Source organism: Bos indicus, chromosome 16 (assembly GCF_029378745.1).
Source record: "Bos indicus isolate NIAB-ARS_2022 breed Sahiwal x Tharparkar chromosome 16, NIAB-ARS_B.indTharparkar_mat_pri_1.0, whole genome shotgun sequence".
In the NCBI taxonomy this organism is placed as follows: Eukaryota; Metazoa; Chordata; class Mammalia; order Artiodactyla; family Bovidae; genus Bos; species Bos indicus.
This window is the reverse complement of record NC_091775.1, coordinates 5,600,362-5,612,361: the sequence shown is the minus strand read 5'-3', so window position 1 is coordinate 5,612,361 and position 12,000 is coordinate 5,600,362. Positions and strand designations below refer to the sequence as shown.

Sequence of the window (12,000 nt, the reverse complement as noted above, 5' to 3'; positions counted from 1 at the left end):
ACAGCCTTGACGTACTCCTTTTCCTATTTGGAACCAGTCTGTTGTTCCATGTCCAGTTATAAGTGTTGCTTCCAGACCTGCATATAAGTTTCTCAAGAGGCAGGTCAGGTGGTCTGGTATTCCCTTCTCTTTAAGAATTTTCCACAGTTTGTTGTGATCCACACAGCTTCCCTTGTGGCTCAGACGGTAAAGCGTGTGCCTACAATGAGGGAGACCTGGGTTCAATCCCTGGATCAGGAAGTTCCCCTGGAGAAAGAAATGGAAACCCACTCCAGTATTCTTGCCTGGAAAATCCCATGGACAGAGGAGCCTGTTAGGCTACAGTCCATGTGGTCGCAAAGAGTCGGACATGACTGAGCGACTTCACTTCACTTCACTTCACACAGTCAAAGGCTTTGGCATAGTCAATAAAGCAGAAATAGATGGTTTTCTGGAACTCCCTTGCTTTTTCCATGAGCCAGTGGATGTTGGCAATTTGATCTCTGGTTCCTCTGCCTTTTCTAAAACCGCTTGAAAATCTGGAAGCTCACGGTTCACATTTTGCTGAAGCCTAGCTTGGAGAATTTTGAGCGTTACTTTACTAGCGTGTAAGATAAGTGCCATTGTGTGGTAGTTTGAGCATTCTTTGGCATTGCCTTTCTTTGGGATTGGAATGAAAACTGACCTTTTCCAGTTCTGTGGCCACTGCTGAGTTTTCCAAATTTGCTGGCATATTGAGTGCAGCACTTTGACAGCATCATCTTTCAGGATTTGAAATAGCTCAACTGGAATTCCATCACCTCTACTAGCTTTGTTCGTAGTGATGCTTTCTAAGGCCAACTTGACTTCACATTCCAGGATGTCTGGCTCTAGGTGAGTGATCACACCATCGCGGTTATCTTGGTTGTGAAGATCTTTTTTGTACAGTTCTTCTGTGTATTCTTACCATCTCTTCTTAATATCTTCTGCTTCTGTTAGGTCCATACCTTTTTTGTCCTATCTTTGAATGAAATGCCCCTTGGTATCTCTAATTTTCTTAAAGAGATCTATAGTCTTTCCCATTCTGTTGTTTTCCTCTATTTCTTTGCATTGATCACTGAGGAAGGCTTTCTTATCTCTTCTTGCTATTCTTTGGAACTCTGCATTCAAATGCTTATATCTTTCCTTTTCTCCTTTGCTTTTCACTTCTCTTCTTTTCATAGCTATTTGTAAGGCCTCCTCAGACAGCCATTTTGCTTTTTTGCATTTCTTTTCCATGGGGATGGTCTTGATCCCTGTCTCCTGTACAATGTCACGAACCTCCATCCATAGTTCATCAGGCACTCTATCTATTAGATCTAGTCACTTAAATCTATTTCTCACTTCCACTGTATAATCATAAGGGATTTGATTTAGGTCCTTTTCCAGTGGTCATGGTTCCACTTGGAATTTCCTTCACTATCAACCATTGGTGTTGGAGAAGACTCTTGAGAGTCCCTTGGACTACAAGGAGATCCAACCAGTCCATTCTGAAGGAGATCATCCCTGGGATTTCTTTGGAGGGAATGATGCTAAAGCTGAAACTCCAGTACTTTGGCCACCTCATGCGAAGAGTTGACTCATTGGAAAAGACTCTGATGCTGGGAGGGATTGGGGGCAAGAGGAGAAGGGGACGACAGAAGATGAGATGGGTGGATGGCATCACTGACTCGATGGACTCGAGTCTCAGTGAACTCCAGGAGTTGGTGATGGACAGGGAGGCCTCGTGTGCTGCGATTCATGGGCTTGCAAAGAGTTGGACACGACTGAGCGACTGATCTGATCTGATCTGACTAACCATTAGGAGGTTTTTAGGGTCCTTATTTTCTCCTTACCTACTGTTTGGTAGATATATTTGTATCCCTGTTTAATCAAAGAAATAATGCAATTCTTCTATACCTCAGTTCACTGTCAGTTAAAAACACCTTTTTTTTTAAGGTTACTCCCACCTTTCAGCCCACTCACTTAGAGCCGAAGGCTCTTTACTTCCTACTGCAGGAGGAGCTGGTGAATTTCTCTGGGGAAATAGGCTAGAGGTTTGATGTTTCCCTTAGAGGAGCAATCCCATGTCCAAGGAGCGGTGGCTACATGGGTGGAGGAGGACTGAGAGGAGCTACTCCACGTTCAAGGTCAGGAGGGGTGGCAGTGAGGAGATAAGCCTCGTCCAAGGTAAGGAGCAGTGGCTGCGCTTTGCTGGAGCAGCTGTGAAGAGATACCCCACGGTCAAGGTAAGAGAAACCCAAGTAAGATGGTATGTGTTGCCAGAGGGCATCAGAGGGCAAACACACTGAAACCATAATCACAGAAAACTAGTCAATCTAATCACATGGACCACAGCCATGTCTAACTCAATGAATCTAAGCCATGCTGTGTGGGGCCACCCAAGATGGCAGGTCATGGTGGAAAGATCTGACAGAATGTGATCCACTGGACAAGGGAATGGCAAACCACTTCAGTATTCTTGCCTTGAGAACCCCATGAACAGTATGAAAAGGCAAAATGATAGGATACTGAAAGAGGAACTCCCTAGGTCAGTAGGTGCCCAATATGCTACTGAAGATCAGTGGAGAAATAACTCCAGAAAGAATGAAGGGATAGAGCCAAAGCAAAAACAATACCCAGTTGTGGATGTGACTGGTGATAGAAGCAAGGTCCGATGTAAATAGCAATATTGCATAGGAACCTGGAATATCAGGTCCATGAATCAAGGCAAATTGGAAGTGGTCAAATAGGAGATGGTAAGAGTGAACATCGGCATTTTAAAAACCAGCAAACTAAAATGGACTGGAATGGGTGAATTTAGCTCAGATGACCGTTATGTCTACTACTGCAGGCAGGAATCCCTCAGAAGAAATGGAGTAGCCATCATGGTCAACAAAAGAGTCCGAAATACAGTACTTGGATGCAATCTCAAAAATGACAGAATGATCTCTGTTCATTTCCAAGGCAAACCATTCAATATCACAGTAATCCAAGACTATGCCCCAACCAGTAATACTGAAGAAGCTGAAGTGGAATAGTTCTATGAAGACCTACAAGACCTTTTAGAACTAACACCCAAAAAAGATATCCTTTTCATTATAGGGGACTGGAATGCAAAAGTAGATATGGAATGAAGCAGGGCAAAGGCTAACAGAGTTTTGCCAAGAGAATGCACTGGTCATAGCAAACACCCTCTTCCAACAATACAAGAGAAGATTCTACACATGGCCATCACCAGATGGTCAACACCGAAATCAGACTGATTATATTCTTTGCAGCCAAAGATGGAGAAGCTCTATACAGTCAGCAAAAACAAGACCAGGAGCTTACTGTGGCTCAGACCATGAACTCCTTATTGCCAAATTCAGACTGAAATTGAAGAAAGTAGGGAAAACCACTAGACCATTCAAGTAAAGCCAGACTGACACCTAAAACTCACAGTTTCATGTAAGGAAAATAAGCTTTTGTTCTCAGACATCTTTATTCCATTTTCAATGAGTAGTTCAGTTCAGTCGCTCATTCATGTCTAACTCTCTGTGACCCCGTTGACTGCAGCATACCAGGCTTCTTCCTGGTCCACCACCAACTCCTGGAGGTTTCTCAAACTCATGTCCGTGTCCAGACTCAATGACTGGATGTATGCATTTATTAGGTATAATGCACTGAGTGGAAGGTCCACTCCAGATGTCCACTTGATTGTCTTCGCTGGTGCAATACATTGATGTCTTATCCACCAGGTCAGACCGTCTTTTCCTTCTCTCTCCAAGACTGCAGTGGTAGGTTACCACTGTTCTATATTGAAAATATTCTCTCTTGGGGCTAATGAAATCTCCATTGGTGATGGCTGGGGGTGGCCCTCAAGGAATGCCTAGGAAATGGAGAGGCAAGTTAAAATTTCATGGGTATTTTTTGTTGTTGTTGTTGCTATATTTAATTACAAATTTGAGTAACTAGTTTAAAAAATTATCAAATGTCAATATTGAGAACCTTTCTGCACTTGTATAATATTTGCTAATGTATAGACATGTTTTTACAAGATTGCAGATTCAGTTCAGTTCAGTCGCTCAGTCATGTCTGACTCTTTGCAACCCCATGAATCGCAGCACGCCAGGCCTCCCTGTCCATCACCAACTCCCAGAGTTCACTCAGACTCACGTCCATTGAGTCAGTGATGCCATCCAGCCATCTCATCCTCTGTCGTCCCTTTCTCCTCCTGCCCCCAATCCCTCCCAGCATCACAGTCTTTTCCAATGAGTCAACACTTCGCATGAGGTGGCCAAAGTACTGGAGTTTCAGCTTTAGCATCATTCCCTCCAAAGAAATCCCAGGGATGATCTCCTTCAGAATGGACTGGTTGGATCTCCTTGCAGTCTAAGGGACTCTCAAGAGTCTTCTCCAACACCACAGTTCAAAAGCATCAATTCTTTGGCGCTCAGCTTTCTTCACAGTCCAACTCTCACATCCATACGTGACCACTGGAAAAACCATAGCCTTGACTAGATGGACCTTTGTTGGCAAAGTAATGTCTCTGCTTTTGAATATGCTATCTAGGTTGGTCATAACTTTCCTTCCAAAGAGTAAGTGTCTTTTAATTTCATGGCTGCAGTCATAGGTAACCTCAATATTGTGATCTTTGATCCTCTCAAGTATTGCTGTTTCAATAAATGGGTCCACATATTATTATAGTCCATATACTTCTTATTTTAAGTGAGAATTTATATGTTAACTTTTTAAAATTCAATTATTTCTCTTTAGAGAGCATTTGGATTTATTCTATTGGTTTTTAATATGTATAACATACAGGATAGATTATCAAATAAATAAAAATCAAAGTTCTAGCACAACTAATAAAAATAGATAAAGCACAAATACACAACATTATACAGGACAAACACAACAATCATAGATTCAGAATTATAAAACTGATTGAATGTTTCTACTCTGCTTAATTTTCAAAATAAGAATGTTAGAAATAAAAATATATTTTGCCAGTATTGACTCAAGATAAGGTAGCATATAAAAAGACAGAAAAAATTACATCAAAAACTACTGCTGAAAAGATATGAAACACAGATATGACCATGAACAGGTTTCACATAATATTTAAGTAAGAGGCAATTCTTAGTTAATTTAAATTATTCAAGAGCATATAAAATATTTCTATCACATTTGGTATGAATATCTTAAAGTAGACGTTTATTTTTGGTTAAGAAAATATTTTATACTGTGAAAAAATTTCATAATTACTGTTGAATTCTTTTTAATTTAAATAAAAACCAATGTTAAGTCCATTGTCTAGACAGAACCATTGCTAACTATTATACCATATTACATAATGTGCAGTCTTATTTATATATCATATATATATATATATATATATGTGTAATATTAAGTAGACAAACATATACAGATAACATATTTTTTTAAATGTATTTTTCACCTAAGGACTACTAAAAAGCAAAGACATTACTTTGCCAACAAAAGTTTGTCTAGTCAAAGCTATGGTTTTTCCAGTAGTCATGTATGGATGTGAGAATTGGACTAGAAAGAAAGCTGAGCACCGAAGAATTGATGCTTTTCAACTGTGCTGTTGGAGAAGACTCTTGAGGGTTCTGTGGACAGCAAGGAGATCCAACCAGTCAATCCTAAAGGAAATCAGTCCTGAATATTCATTGGAAGAACTGATACTGAAGCTGGAACTCCAATACTTTGGCCACCTTTTGCGAAGAACTGAGTCCTTGGAAAGGACCATGATGCTGGGAAATATTGAAGGCAAAAGGATAAAGGGACGACAGAGATGGTTGGATGGCATCAGCAATTTAATGGACATGAGTTTGAGTAAGCTCCAGGAGTTGGTGATGGAAAGGGAAACTTGGCAGTGCTGGAGTCCATGGGGTCACAAAGAGTTGGACATAACTGAGCAACTGAACTGAACTGGTGTACTATTTAAGAGTACAATCATACTGTCTGATTACATTTGGAATAGTTCTCTCTTTCGTCTAGCGAATTTTCTCATTTTTTTAAGGGCTGCTTCTAAAGTCTCATTTTTATTTATTTATTTTTCTCTCCAAACTTTAGACTTTTTATTTTATATTGGGGTATAGCCAATTAACCATGTTGTGGTAGTTTCAGGTGAACAGTGAAGGGACACAGACATACATATATATTTTAATTTTTATTAGAACATGTGCATTGTTTCTTCTAGCAGATCATTTCCAGACATTGTTTAGAATGTGCACAATATTTCAATTCTATTTATTTTTCATTATCATAAAATAATAATGAAGGTAAAATTTGTACATTAGTCCTTGTAAAAACTCATAGCGATTTCTTAAAGTTATAGATTGTAGAATTTCTGGATTAACAGCAGGCATACAGTTAAGGTTTTTGATATATACTGTGTCCTGGTCTGTTAGAAAATTCATCACCAATCATTCTACTGCCAGATGAGTTAGATAATGTTGATTTCTTTACATTATCACCAAGCCCAGGCTTATATCCTCTTTATACCCTTTGTAAATTTGCTAAGTACTTCTTCCTTTGTATGTATTAAAGCGTAAAGAGTTCATACTTCAAACAGCTCATAGGAGAGATATCATGTCACTGTTTAGACAAAGAATAAGAGAGCAGGGAGAGCCCAGGGCTTGAACAGATGACTTGAGGTTAAGAGTTGACAGAGAGGAGGCAAGACAGTTTCACTAATCTTGGATTCATTTCCTTCACTAGAGAGAATAAGTTTCAAACTGGAAGGTGTTAAACCAACAAAACAGGAATTTGGGGACTGTTCTAAATAAGTTCAAGACTTTGTTTAAAATAAATGATACCGCAAAATGTAGGAAAAAAAAAAAAAAAACAAGAGGAACTAGATGCTAGGGACATTGTGAGCACCTTTAAGAATGTGAGTGTTTTCTTCAAATATCAGAGAGATATTATTACCAAAAGGAATGAAATTTATTTTTTGTAATCCAAGAGGGAAACTCTAGAATAGAGCATGGAATAAAAGGGGCTAGGGGTTTCAACTCATGTTCACAGTTGGTGTCTCCGAATCCCAAAAGACAGTATTGCCTGAGAGAATACATTCAGCAGCTGATGGGCTACCCTGGATCAGCCGGGGCTGGTCCTCGGCAATGGGCCAATGAGTTGATTGCTAGAGGCAAAGATAAAAAATAACTATGTTGTACACATTCCATTAACTTCCTCAGCAAGCATAACTCCACGACAAATGTGAAAGGCTACAGTTTGAAAGAAGTTCAAGGACTAGACTGAACTCCATGTATTTTATCTGGCTTTTCTTATTTCTCGTTTTCTATCCTCTCATTACTGAAAGAAATATTTCATCTTTAATTTCTTATGGCTCACTCTGTTTCTTAATTTCTTGGTTTCATTTGAATTGTACCCAGTTCCAAAATAAAACAATCCTTTTGTAGATAGACCTCTCTGATAATTTTCTCCTTAAAATCTATTTTTTCTTACAGTAGAATTGCCACTATTTTTTTTTCTTTTTGGCATGTTCTGGATATGTTGTATATTAACACTGCTATATCATTTGATTTTAGGCAAGTTTCTTGTAAATGCAACAAGATTTGTGATGCTTTTCTGATCCTATTTGAAAATTTTGTTTTTCAAAAATGATTTTAAACCATACATATATACTGAACTAAATATGTTTTACCTTGATTTTGTCATCACTTCATTATGCTCCTGAATAACAGTCAATGGTAAGCTTGTAACAATGAAAAGCAGATTTGTCCCCAAATAATAAAGGGGCTTATTTCTGGCAAAAGTGACAGATACTATCCATGCTATTTTCTTTTCTTTCTTCTTATTTCCTACCTGAAGCAAATAGGTGAACCTCTTTTAGTTGCTCTAATAATTTGAAAGATAAATAACCAATTTTTTGTTCCATTAGGAATTTATTTCATGTATGTTATATACACAAATGACACAGGTATTGATGTATTTTCTCCATTTTGGTGTCCAAATATTTATTTTCTATTCATGTCTGGAATGATAGGTCCATGAATCAAGGCAAATTGAATGTGGTCAAGCCGGAGATGGCAAGAGTAAACATCAATATCCTAGGAATCAGTGAACTAATGGGTGAATGGGGAATGGATGGGAATTTAATGGGCGAATTTAATTCAGATGATGATTAAATCTACTACTGTGGACAAGAAACCCATAGAAGAAATGGAGTAGCACTCATAATGAACAAGACAACAAAATATACACTTTTGGGTGCAATTTCAAAAATGACAGAATGATCTTGGTTCATTTCTAAGGCAAACTATTCAACACCACAGTAATCCAAGTCTACACCCCAACCACTAACAGTAAAATATATAAATATCCTTTTCATCATAGGGGATCAGAATGCAAAAGCAGAAAGTCAAGAGATACCTGGAGTAACAGGCAAATCTGGATTGAGAGTACAAAATGAAGCAGGGAAAAGGCTAACAGAGTTTTGCCAAGAGAACACATGCATCATAGCAAACACCCTCTTCCAACAACACGAGACAACTCTACAAACAGACATCACCAGATGATCAATACTGAAATCAGACTGATTATATTCTTTGCAGCTGAAGATGGAGAAGCTCTATACAGTCAGAAAAAAATAAGACCGGGAGCTGACTGTGGTTCAGATTATCAGCTATTTATGGCAAAATCAGACTTAACCAAAGAAAGTGGAGAAAACCACTAGGCCATTCAGGTTTGATGTAAATCAATCCTTTATGATTATACAGTATATGAGACAAATAGCTTCAAGGGATTAGATCTGGTAGAAAGTGCCTGAAGAATTATGAGTGGAGATTCATAACATTGTACAGGAGGTAGTGTGCAAAACCATCCCAAAGAAAAAGAAATGCAGGAAAGCAAGTGGTTGCCTGAGGAGGCTTTACAAATAGATTAAGAAAGAAGAGAAGTGAAAAGCAAAGGAGAAAGGGAAAGATATACCCAACTGAATGCAGAGTTCCAGAGAAAAGCAAAGAGGGATAAAAAGGCTTTCTTCAATGAACAATGCAAAGAAATAGAGGAAAACAATAGAATGGGAAAGAGTAGAGATCTCTTCAAGAAAACTGGAGACATCAAATGAACATTTCATGCAAGATCAGGCATAATAAAACACAGAAATGGTAAGGACCTAAAAGAGGCAGAAGAGATTAAGAAGAAGTGGCAAGAATACACAGAAGAACTATACAGAAAAGTGTTAAAGACCACACACAATGATGTGATCACTCACCTAGAGCCAGACATCCTGGATTGTGAAGTTAAGGGTGCCTTAGGAAGTATTACTATGAATAAGGCTAGTAGAACTGATGGAATTCCCACTGAGATATAATACTAAAAGTATTATATACTACTAATGCTGTTAAAGTGTTGCACTCAGTATGTCAGCAAATTTGAAAAACCCAGCAGTGACCACAGGACCAGGAAAAGTCAGTTTTAATCCCAATTTCAAAGAAAGGTAGTGCTAAAGATTTTTCAAACTAATGAACAATTGTGCTCTCTTCACATGCTAGTAAGGTTATGCTCAAAATCCTTCAAGCCAGGCTTCAGCAGTACTTGCATCGAGAACTTCCAGATGTAAAAATTGGGTTTAGAAAAAGCAGAGGAAGCAGAGATCAAATTGCCAGCATCCGTTGGATCATAGAAAAAGCAAGGGAATTCCAGAAAATCATCTACTTCTGTTTCATTGACTTGTAAAAGCCTTTGACTATGGGTCACAACAAACTGGAAAATTCTTAAAGAGATGGGAATACTAAACCATCTTACCTGTCTTCTGAGAAATCTGTATGCAGATCAAGAAGCAACAGTTAGAACCCTACATAGAACACTGACTGGTACAAATTGGAAAAGCAGTATAACAAGGCTGTGTGCTGTCACCCTGTTTATTTAACTTATATGCAGAGTACATCATGCAAAATGCCAGATTGGAAGAGTTAGAAGTTGGAATCAAGATTGCCGGGATAAGGAGGGCCGCTCTCTGGCCTGAATAGACTAAGACAATACTACTTGGGTTGGCTGGACAGCTGGGGGATTGGGCTGGAGAGGCGACATAGTAAATTGGGAAGACGATGGACGGGACAGTCTGGATGCTTGAACCAGTGTAGGGAGGGTTGATGACTGCAAGACCCGAGCAGCAGCATCCTTTATACCAGAAAGCTGGCAGGAACTATGGGAAAAAAAAAAAAAAAAACAAGAAGAAAAGTGGAGGAGGTGCTAGAAGAAGAGGAAGAAGAAGAATATGTGATGGAAAAAGTTCTAGACCGTCAAGTGGTAAAGGGCAAAGAGGAGTATCTCCTAAAGTGGAAGGGGTTCTCAGATGAGGATAACACATTGGGAGCCAGAAGAGAACCCAGATTGCCCTGACCTCATTGCTGAGTTTCTGCAGTCACAAAAAAACACAAGACAGATAAATCAGAGGGAGGCAAGCACAAAGCTGATTCTGATTCGGAAGATAAGGGGGAGGAGAGCAAACCAAAGAAGAAAAAAAAAAAAAAGAGTCAGAAAAGCCACAAGGCTTTGGCTGGGGTTTGAAACCAGAGTGGATTACTGGAGACACAGACTCCAGTGGAGAACTCATGTTCCTGATGAAATGAACTCTAATGAGGATGACCTGGTCCCTGCCAAGGAAGCCAGTGTCAAGTGTGCACAAGTTGTCATACCCTTCTATGAGGAAAGGCTGACATGGCATTCTTACCCCTAAGAGGATGATGACAAAAAAATGACAAGAATTAACTCTCTTGAATACCAGCCCCTGTCACATCCAACTGTGGGTTTCAAGTGGGGAAAGAAGGAGTTCTACTTGTCTTGACACCATAAAGGTGGCTTGAGAAGATGTCCTTTGAAGAGCCAGTATAGTTTCTGTGCCCTACAGCAGCCCAAGTGCTTTAAAGCCATTCAGTGCTGTATAGTTTGCACACCCATCCTGGTAGAGGGAAAGGAGTGTCGGTGTTTCAAGGCAGCTGTTCTGAACTTTGTTTAAGAAAAAAGTGGATTCATTTCGATATTTGGCAAAACTAATACAATATTGTAAAGTTTAAAAATAAAATAAAATTAAAAAAAGAAAAAAGCAGAGGGCCTCCTATGAAGGACAAAATGCAGAATGGGATATGGGAGAGCAAGAGACACTGTAGATCTTCAAAGAGTGTCTCCACAACCCACACAGCCTTCTTCCCGATAATGTTAACTCCACATTTTTACAGCGTGGCATGTGTGTATCTTTTGTCTATTACTGGTGTATTATTTGGAATGGGTGGGATGGGGTGGGAAAGAAGGGAGATGGGTTAGGATAATTCTTGTTAAGATTTGGGGAAATGGTGAAGCAAAGGCAAGAACAACTAATGATAATTGGGTTCTGTGTCCATAATATTGTATCCTTTCAAAAAATGTCATTGGCAACCTAAATGAGGACTGTGAGAGACTGTTTAAAAGCTGTGAATGCCTGAAACTTAGAAGCCAAGGTATTCCCTGCCTGAGCTTAATGCTGCTCCCAACAAAGGACTAAGAAGCTACCAAAGCTGCCATTTGGGGGATGGAAATTGGTTGAGGAGAAAAAGTCTTATTGGAGTGTATACACAGGTAGATCATTCTGTCTTAGAGGTATTAATTCATGAAATTGACAAGCCTTTCTTTTCCTATTTTGAAGTTATAAATATCAGCTTCTCCATCCAAGCCACTGGTGAAGTATTTAGGGAAGGGTAGAGAGTAGTATAGGAGGGAGGTGAACAGGGAAAGACAAGGGCCATTGCTCATAGGTTCGAAAACTCTTGGAGCCTCTGTTTTTTCAACTTTGAAACTATTGGTGGCAGGGTTCAGCACAAGTTCAAGAGTTTCAAAAGCCCTGGTCTCAGGAGAAGATTTAATTTTCATACTGGGGCAGTGGTTGACTTTAAAACAAAACAATTTTTTTAATCCTAAGAATGAACTAAAATTCAAAATGCTGTCTTGAATCATGAGATCCATCAGTTCTTGACATCGTCTAGAGCTGCATCTAGAAAGGAAAAAAAAAGTGAA

General features: G+C 39.1%; 1 pseudogene; it reads left to right on the top strand.

Moving 5' to 3' along the window:
* Window positions 1–10,158: 10,158 nt before the first annotated feature.
* Window positions 10,159–10,860, top strand: LOC139176310 (chromobox protein homolog 1 pseudogene; annotated as a pseudogene).
* Window positions 10,861–12,000: the final 1,140 nt, after the last annotated feature.